The sequence below is a fragment of the Mustela lutreola genome, chromosome 10 (assembly GCF_030435805.1).
Source record: "Mustela lutreola isolate mMusLut2 chromosome 10, mMusLut2.pri, whole genome shotgun sequence".
Lineage (NCBI taxonomy): Eukaryota > Metazoa > Chordata > Mammalia > Carnivora > Mustelidae > Mustela > Mustela lutreola.
In genome coordinates this window covers 56,996,139-57,006,044 of record NC_081299.1, presented here as the reverse complement: position 1 = coordinate 57,006,044, position 9,906 = coordinate 56,996,139, and the positions used below count along the sequence as shown (strand labels likewise).

General features: G+C 36.1%; 1 pseudogene; it reads left to right on the top strand.

The window, feature by feature from the left end:
- Positions 1-248: 248 nt before the first annotated feature.
- LOC131810751 (U4 spliceosomal RNA) lies at positions 249-330 on the top strand (annotated as a pseudogene).
- Positions 331-9,906: the final 9,576 nt, after the last annotated feature.

Here is a 9,906-nt window from a genome sequence, read left to right as displayed (position 1 = left end):
TATGACAAAGGAAACAAGCATCAAAATCCAGGAGGCAAGGAGAACCCCCCTCAAAATGAATAAAAATAGGTTCACAACTCGTCATCTAATAGTAGAATGTACAAGTGTTACTGACAAAGAGAAAATCCTGAAAGCAGCTCAGGACAAAATGTATGTAACATACAATGGTAGAAAGAGTAGATTGGCAGAAAACTTATCCACAGAGACCTGGCAGGCCAGAAAGGACTGGCATGATCTATTCAGAGCACAGCTTTGCGCAGTGGCAGTATCGTAGCCAATGAGGTTTATCCGAGGCGCGATTATTGCTAATTGAAAACTTTTCTATTCAGAGCACTAAACAAAAAAAATATGCAGCCAAGAATATGATATCCGGCTATGCTATCACTGAAAAGAGAAGGAGAGAGAAAAAGCTTTGAGGACAAACAAAAATTAAAAGAATTTGCAAATACCAAACCAGCCCTACAGGAAATATGGAAACGGGTCCTCTAAGCAAAGAGAGAGCCTAAAAGTAATAGACCAGAAAGAAACAGAGTAAATATAAAGCTCCAGTCATCTTACAGGCAATAAAATGGCACTAAATTCATATCTTTCAATAGTTAACCTGAATGTAAATGGGCTAAATGCCCCAATCAATAGACATGGGGTATCAAAATGGATGAGAACAATAAGACCTATCAATATGCTCTCAACACGAAACTCATTTTAGACCCAAAGACAGCCCCAGCCATAATGTGAGGGTGTGGAAAACAATTTACCATGCTAATGGACATCAAAATAAAGCTGGGGTGGCAATCCTTATATCAGATCAATTAGATTGTAAGCCAAAGACTATAATAAGAGATGAGGAAGGACATTATATCATACTTAAAGGGTCCATCCAACAAGAAGATCTAACAATTTTAAGTATCTATGACCCTAACATGGGAGCAGCCAATTATATAAACCAATTAATAACAAAATCAAAGAAATACATTGACAATGTGTTGAAACATTGACAATAATACAATAATCATAGGGGACTTTAACACCTCCCTCACTGTTATGGACAGATCATCTAAGCAAAAGATCAACAAGGAAATAAAGGCTTTAAATGACATAATGAACCAGATTGACATCATAGATATATTAAGAACATTCCATCACAAAGCAACAGAATACACATTCTTCTCTAGTGCACATGGAACATTCTCCAGAATGGATCACATCCTGGCACCAGGATCTCAACTGGCACCAACAAATGGGGATCATTCCCTGCATATTTTCAGATCACAATGCTCTAAAGCTAGAACCCAATCACAAGAGAAAAGTTGGAAAGAACTCAAATACATGGAGGCTAAAGGGCATGGATCAACCATGGAATGAATCAACCAGGAAATTAAAGAAAAATTTAAAAAATCATGAAAACAAATGATAATGAAAATACAACTGTTCAAAATCTTAAGGACACAGAAAAGGCAATCCTGAGAGGGAAGTACATAGCAATACAGCTATTTCTCAAGAAATAAGAAAGGTCTCAAGTACACAACCTAACCATACACCGAAAGGAGTGAGAAAAACAACAGCAAAGAAAGCCTAAACCCAGCAGGAGAAGAGAAATAATAAAGATCAGAGCAGAAATCAATAAAATAGAAGCAAAAAAAGAAAAACAAACAAACCACAAAAACAGTAGAACAAATCAATGAAACTAGGAGCTGGTTCTTTGAAAGAATAATTAGATTGGTACACTCCTGGTCTGATGTATTAAAAAGGAAAGAGAAAGGACCCAAATTAAAAAAAAATCATGAATGAAAGAGGAGAGATCACAACCAACCCCACAGAAATACAAACAATTATAAGACCATATTATGAGCAACTATATGCCAGAAAATTTGCCAATCTGGATGAATTGGATGCATTCCTAGAGACATATAAACTACTAAAACTGAGCCAGGAAGAAATAGAAAACCTGAACAGACCCATGACCAGTAAGGAGATTGAAGCAGTCCTCAAAAATCTCCCAACAAACAAGAGCTCAGGACCAGATGGCTTCCCAGGGGAATTCTACCAAACATTTAAAGAAGAACTAATACCTATTCTCCTGAAACTGTTCCAAAAAGTAGAAATGGAAGGAAAACTTCCAAATGCATTTTATGAGGTCACTATTACCTTGATCCCCAAACCAGACAAAGACTCCAGGAAAAAGGAGAGTTACATACAAATAGGCTTGACACACATAAGTGCAAAAATTCTCACCAAAATACTAGCCAATAGGATCAAACAGTACATTAAAAGGATTATTCACCACAACCAAGTGGGTTTTATTCCAGGGCTGCAAGGCTGGTTCCACATCCGCACATCAATCATTTTGATACAATACATTAATAAAAGAAAAAACAAGAACGATATGATACTCTTAATAGATGCTGAAAAAGCATTTGACAAAGTACAGCATCCTTTCTTGATCAAAACTCTTCAAAGTGTAGGGATAGAGGGTACATACCTCAATATCATCAAAGCCATCTATGAAAACCCATAGTGAATATTATTCTCAGTGGGAAAAGCTGAGAGCTTTTCCGCTAAGGTCAGGAACAAGGCAGCGATGTCGAGTATTACCACTGTTATTCAACATAGTATTAGATTGCCTCAGCAATCAGACAACAAAAAGAAATTAAAGACATTCAAATCAGCAAAGAGAAAGTCAAACTCTCGCTCTTTTCAGATGATATGTTACTTTATGTGGAAAACCCAAAAGACTCCACTCCATAACGTTAGAACTCATACAGAATTTCAGTAAAGTGTAAGGTATAATATCAATGTACAGAAATCAGTTGTATTTCTATACACCAACAACAATATAGAAGAAATAGAAATTAAGGAGTTGATCCCACTTATAATTGTACCCAAAACCATAACACACCGAGGAATAAACCTAACCAAGGAGGCAAAGAATTTACTCAGAAAACTATAAAGTACTCATGAAAGAAATTGAGGAAGACACAAAGAAACGGAAAAATGTTCCATGCTCATGGATTGGAAGAACAAATATTGTGAAAATGTCTATGCTACCTAAAGCAATCTACACATTTAATGCAATGCCTATCAAAATACCATCATTTTTTTCAAAGAAATGGAACAAATATTCCTAAAATTTACATGGAACCAGAAAAGACCTCAAATAGCAAGAGGAATGTTGCAAAAGAAAGCCAAAGTTGGTGGTATCACAATTCCGGACTTCAAGAGCTACTACAAAGCTATTATCATCAAGACAGTATGGTACTGGTACACAAAAAGACACATAGATCAATGGAACATAATAGAAGCCCCAGAAATAGACCCTCAACTCTATGGTCAACTAATCTTTGACAAAGCAGGAAAGAATGTTCAATGGAAAAAAGACAGTCTCTTCAACAAATGGTGTTGCGAAAATTGGACAGCCGCATGCAGAAAAATGAAACTGGACCATTTCCTTACACCACACACAAAAATAGACTTTAAATGGATGGAAGACCTCAATGTGAGACAGGAATCCATCAAAATCCTTGAGGAGAACACAGGCAGCAACCTCTTCCACTTCAGCCACATTAACTTCCTCCTAGAAAATCACCAAAGGCAAGTAAGGCAAGAGCAAAAATTAACTATTGGGACTTCATCAAGATCAAAAGCTTTTGCACAGCAAAGGAAATAGTCAACAAAACCAAAAGACAACTTACAGAATGGGAGAAGATATTCACAAATGACATATCAGATAAAGGGCTAATATCCAACATTTATAAAGAACTTATCAAATTCAATACCCAAAGAACAAATAATCCAATCAAGAAATGGGCAGAGGACATGAACAGACATTTCTGCAAAGAAGATATCCAGATGGCCAACAGAAACATGAAAAAGTGCTCCATATCACTTGGCACCAGGGAAATACAAATCAAAACCACAATGAGATACCAACTCACACCAGTCAGAATGGCTAAAATTAACAAGTCAGGAAATGACAGATGTTGGTGAGGATGCAGAGAAAGGGGAACCCTCCTACACTGTTAGTGGGAATGCAGCTGGTGCAGCCACTCTGGAAAACAGCATGGAGACTCCTCGAAAAGTAGAAAATAGAGCTACCCTATGTCCCAGCAAACTGAGCCAGCAAATTGACCCAGCAAACTGGGTATTTACCCTAAAGATACAAATGTAGTGATCCGAAGGGGCATGTGCACCCAAATGTTTATAGCAGCAATGTCCACAATAGCCAAACTATGGAAAGAACCTGGAAGTACAACCACAGATGAATAGATAAAGAAGATGTGTTGTATATATACAATGGAATATTATGCAGCCATCAAAAGAAATAAAATCTTGCCATTTGCAATGACGTTGCTGGAACTAGAGGGTATTATGCTGAGCGAAACAAGTCAGTCAGAGTCATATGATCTCTCCGATATGAGGAATTTGAGAGACAGAGTGGGGGGGGTTAGGGTGTAGAAAAGGAAAAATTGAAACAAGATGGGATCGGGCCGGAGGCAAACCATAAGAGACTCTTAATCTCACAAAACAAACTGAGGGTTGCTGGGAGTATGGGGGTAGGACAGGGTGGCTGGGTTATGGTCACTGGGGAGGGTATGTACTATGGTGAGTGTTGCAAAATGTGTAAGCATGATAATTTATAGATGTGTATCCCTGGGACAAATAATATATTATATGTTAATAATGTATATAACATATAACATATGTTAATAAATATATGTTAATTATATATGTAAATAATATATGTCAATAAAATATTATATGTTATACTATACATTAATATGTTATATGTTAATATTATATTATATGTTAACAATAATATATTATATGCTAATTATATGTTAATAAATTATATGTTAATAAAAATAATAATAATGAGCTAGTAATAGATGCAATAGTTTGCATCCAAGTTTTATTTTTTGTACACTATTTATCAAGTTTCTCATTAGTGAGACATTAACCATTATTTATCTTTCATTCCACATATTTAAATATGCCATTCTTTCATTTCTAGGCTGTGATTTGGCTAAGACTAGGAGCTGTGACTGATTCCTCATGGTATTTTTATAAAGAGTTAACAGTAGACAATTATGAAGTGACTGAATGAAGGTGCATATACACATGAATATGTGAACATCTACTTTACCTAATTCTAATTAGAACTCATCTTTAATTTACCTCTTAAATACTTCTCAAACCTTTACTTCTATCCTTATTCACCACACTTGCTTTAGTTCAGGTCCCCAGAGCCTTCCACCAACAATCTCATAACAGCAGTGTCCCTGGCCTCCTACATTGCATTTCCTCAAAGTTTTCAGTCTGTCCTCCTCTTTGCTACCAATCTATGAAATGTAGTTTCCTTCATAGATTATATACTTTTCAGTATCTTCCTATACTATACTACAGATGTGAGCTAAAACTCTTTAGAACTGCATGGATGGAACTAGAGAGTATCATGCTTAGTAAAATAAGTCAAGCAGAGAAAGACAACTATCATATGATCTCCCTGATATGAGGAAGTGGTGACGCAACATGGGGGCTTAGGTGGGTAGGAGAAGAATCAATGAAACAAGATGGGATTGGGAGGGAGACAAACCATAAGTGACTCTTAATCTCACAAAACAAACTGAGGGTTGCTGGGGGGAGGGGAGTTGGGAGAAGGGGGGTGGGTTATGGACATTGGGGAGGGTATGTGCTTTGGTGAGTGCTGTGAAGTGTGTAAACCTGGCAATTCACAGACCTGTACCCCTGGGGATAAAAATATATGTTTATAAAAAATTAAAAAAAAAAAAGAACTGCATATAAGACCCTCTTGCCCAGCTCTCCGGGCTCATTTCTCTGTTCACATGCATTCTGTACCCTAGTCACACTGAGGACAGGACTTGGAAGTTTCTGAAACATATCATACTCTTCCATCTAAGCCTAACTGCAGACATGTATTTCCTTCTGTGCAGAATCCACCCCCTCCCCACTCCTTCTGTGAAACACACTTTTCTCCTAATGTGGGATTCTTTCTTGACTTTCAAGGTTGAATATAAATATCACTTACATTATGAAGGCTTTATCCATGCCCCAAATGGAAATTAATGCTCTTTCCACTATTCTCATAGCCCCCACCTATTTTTTTTCTGAATACCTTTACACTGATTATAATTAGATTATATAGCTTTTTTTTTTTCCATTTAACTAAAAAATCTTTGAGGGTGGCAGCCTTCAGACATCTGTACCCTTATCAGAATGCCTGCCATATAGCTGTCCCACAAATATATATTTTTTAAGATTTTTTAAATTTATTTGACAGACAGAGATCACAAGTAGGCAGAGAAGCAGGTAGAGAGAGAGGAGGAAGCAGACTCCCCGCTCAGCAGAGAACCCGATGCGGGGCTCGATCCGAGGACCCTGGGCTCATGACCCGAGTTGAAGGCAGAGGCTTTAACCCACTGAGCCACCCAGTCTCCCCTTGGCAAATATCTTTTAATGAATGACTTAAACAATCAATCAATACATTTATCTTGACATTAAAGAAGTTGTGCTATGGAGATAATGACCATTCAAAATAAAATTTTGGTATTATAACATATATAAAAAGATTGAGTATAGCATTTTTAAAAATCATGATATACTTTATTTAGAAAGAAATTTCACATGTAGGCATTAAATTGCTTAAGCAAATAATGTCTGGTATTTAAAAATGAACCACCTGCCAACTGCATTATAAGAAGTTCCTAATTATAAAAGAATATATAAAGGAAATTGGATTGATTTTGATGGCTATAGTATAAAATTAATTATATAATTATACTAAATGTACCATGAATATATTAAATTTCCTAAATGATATTTAATTTTTGGTCTCTAGTTTTCCTATCTAATTACTGCTAATTACAAATTTGGTAACTATTTTAGGCTTTGAGGACAATACAAGAAAACCATCTTTCAAAAGAAAAAGCTACTTTAAAAATTGAAAGAATTCTTATTTTTTTGCTTATAATTTTTTATTTTTTACTAACATGTATTATTAGCCTCAGGGGTACAGGTCTGTGAATCACCAGGTTTACACACTTCACAGCACTCACTGTAGCACATACCTTCCCCAATGTCCATAACCCCACCATCCTCTCCCTACCTGCCTCCCTTCAGCAACCCTCAGTTTATTTTGTGAGATTAAGAGTCTCTTATGGTTTGTCCAAAAGAATTCTTATTTTACTGATGAGGCCAGTAGAACAACATTTTAGTAGACCCCCCACATCTCCATATATGCTTTAGAATGTGTTTGTGAGAGAAATTGCAAGCCAATATATTATCTGCTTTTACCATCCAAAGCAAAGAAATTCTCTGGTTTTACTCACTGCTCGAGTCACTGAAATTTGAGGCACCTCTAGTTGTTCAGTGGGACATTTGACTAGAAACAATTTTAGGAGGCTATCATATTATCAATCTTCCCAGAAGGAAAAATTTGACATGAGGGGTAAATAAAAAATGTCATTATACTAATCTTGGCAAAAACATTTTTCCTCGTGGCTCCAGGACCGTTATGAGCCCAAAATATCTCTGCCTTAGACAGTGGGGTTGGGGTTCATGTTGATGCAGAATCAGTTTTCTGGGGAAAAAAAATGATGTTTAATTTAAGCAAGATGAAGAAAACCCAGTCATGTCAATAAAAAGTAGAAAGGAATGGTCAAGTGAGGTACATTTTCCTAGCAACTGGTAAGTGTTGTCTGGCAAAAATAATGTTTAGAGCTAGGACTGAATTCAGTAGAAACTGGTTGAATGAATGAATATTGCAATTCAAGGAGTAAATATCTTATGAATTAAAGCCCTACTTTAAAAAAGAACGGATGACTCCTAGTTAGAGAATATCCAATTTTGGATACATTTTGCCATACTAAAATTGGATATTTAAGGATGGCAGAGTATATCAAATAAATGCCAATTCATCTATACAGTAATCCCCAGAGAAGCTTCCTACAATTTTTCAATTAAATGTTCATTTGGGGTGCCTGGGTGAATCAGTCATTAATGTCTGCCTTCTACTCAGGTCATGACCCCAGGATCCTGGGATCAAGCCCTGCATCAGGCTCCCTGCTCAGCAGAAGGCCTGCTTCTCCCTCTGCTACTCCCCCTGATGGTGTTCCTACTCTAGCTGTGTCTCTCTCTGTCAAATAAATAAATAAAATCTTTTTAAAAAATTAATTAAATGCTCATAACAAGAAGAGGATAAAAAAGACAATGATGAGATGAAGACAAAAAAGATGACAATGATGACAAAAATGACAATGACAAGAAGAAAAGAAGCATTAAAAGAAATAATAAGGACTCTGATTTCAGCAACCTGCTGATGGTAAAAAGATACTTTATCTCACAAAAGAAATCCATTCTCTTTGCTTAAAATAAGAGTAGAAACTACTGCATCACTCTGCTAAAATATATCCCTTTCACAGGAGAACTAAGGTATTTGTAAACCACTAACATTTTCCAGCTCCCTTTCCACTTTGGAATGCCATTAGCACCATGAAAACAAAGTGTGTTTATTTCAGTTCTCCACCGCATTAAGTAGAACAGTACCTGGAACCCAGTTTTGTATTCAATAACTACATTTGAAATGAATGTGTGTTGAATTATTTTTTAGTATTATTTCTCCAATTCCAACTTCTTCCCTTTTCTATCTTTTGCTCGCCCATTCTATCTATCTATCTATTTATTTATTATTTTTATTGATATATAATGTATTATTTGCCCCAGGAGAACAAGTCCATGAATTGTCAGGCTTACACGTTTCATAGCACACATTATTTTCCAGTCATTTGGATACTGCCCCCATGGAAAAACACATTATGTTCTGACACATGTGGACTCCATAAAGAAATTATGAGGAACCTTATTAGTACAAATTAGATAATGTAATTTTCTTTATAAACCACTGATTCAGTGACACAGAGCCAGGCAAAATGGCTGGGAGTATATCCAATTTTAGGATGGCCGTTATGTTCAGTGAATGTCAGGTAGACTACAAATTTTGTTCAAGGAAATGCATTTTTACCTAGCCCCTACAGAGTGGGATGCTGTATTAAACTCTTTACTCTGCTATGTAAAACAAGTTTAACAACTGGTTCTAGAGGAAGGGGATAATTCTGATTTGTGGGCTTTGCTTGATTTCTATGATGTATTTTAAGACCATATGAATTAATGGACAGTTATGGAGCTGGCTCCAAGATAACACTATCTCTAGGTACTTATACCTCACTAACAAATTTTTATACCTCAATAACAAAAAATAAAATACAAGTAATAGAATAAGTGGAATAAAATAAAAATAAAAATTTTAATCCTTATTATTTGCAAAGTACCATATAAGGTCTTTATTGTCCCTACATTAATGTGTCATGTATTCTTTCTGTGTTTTATTAATTATGAAAATGTTATGTCCATGGTGATTTATGAGTTCCTTACAAGCAGAAAAATTAATTTAAAAATTAATTTAGTTATTTAGTCAACAAATGTTTATTATTTGCAACTATGTGAATTCCCTGTAATAAAACACATAATTCCACAGTAAAGTGGAATTCAGAACAAGTTGCTTAATAAACTAGATATTCTCAGGATTCTGTGTAATTCTGTCAGCTTTCCAACTTCCTTCCGGACTGATAGGCTATTATGTCTCAAGCTTTCTCATGCAATATTTGTTGTCTGTACAACTCAGACATAATTTCCTTTTTGTATGTATCTTTGAATATATTTACATATAAATATCCAAGGGGTGCCTGGGTGGCTCAGTGGGTTAGGCCTCTGCCTTCAGCTCAGGTCATGATCTCAGGGTCCTGGGATCGAGCCCCACCTCGGGCTCTCTGCTCTGCAGGGAGCCTGCTTCTCCTCTCTGCCTTCCTCTCTGCCTACCTGTGATCTCTGTCTGTC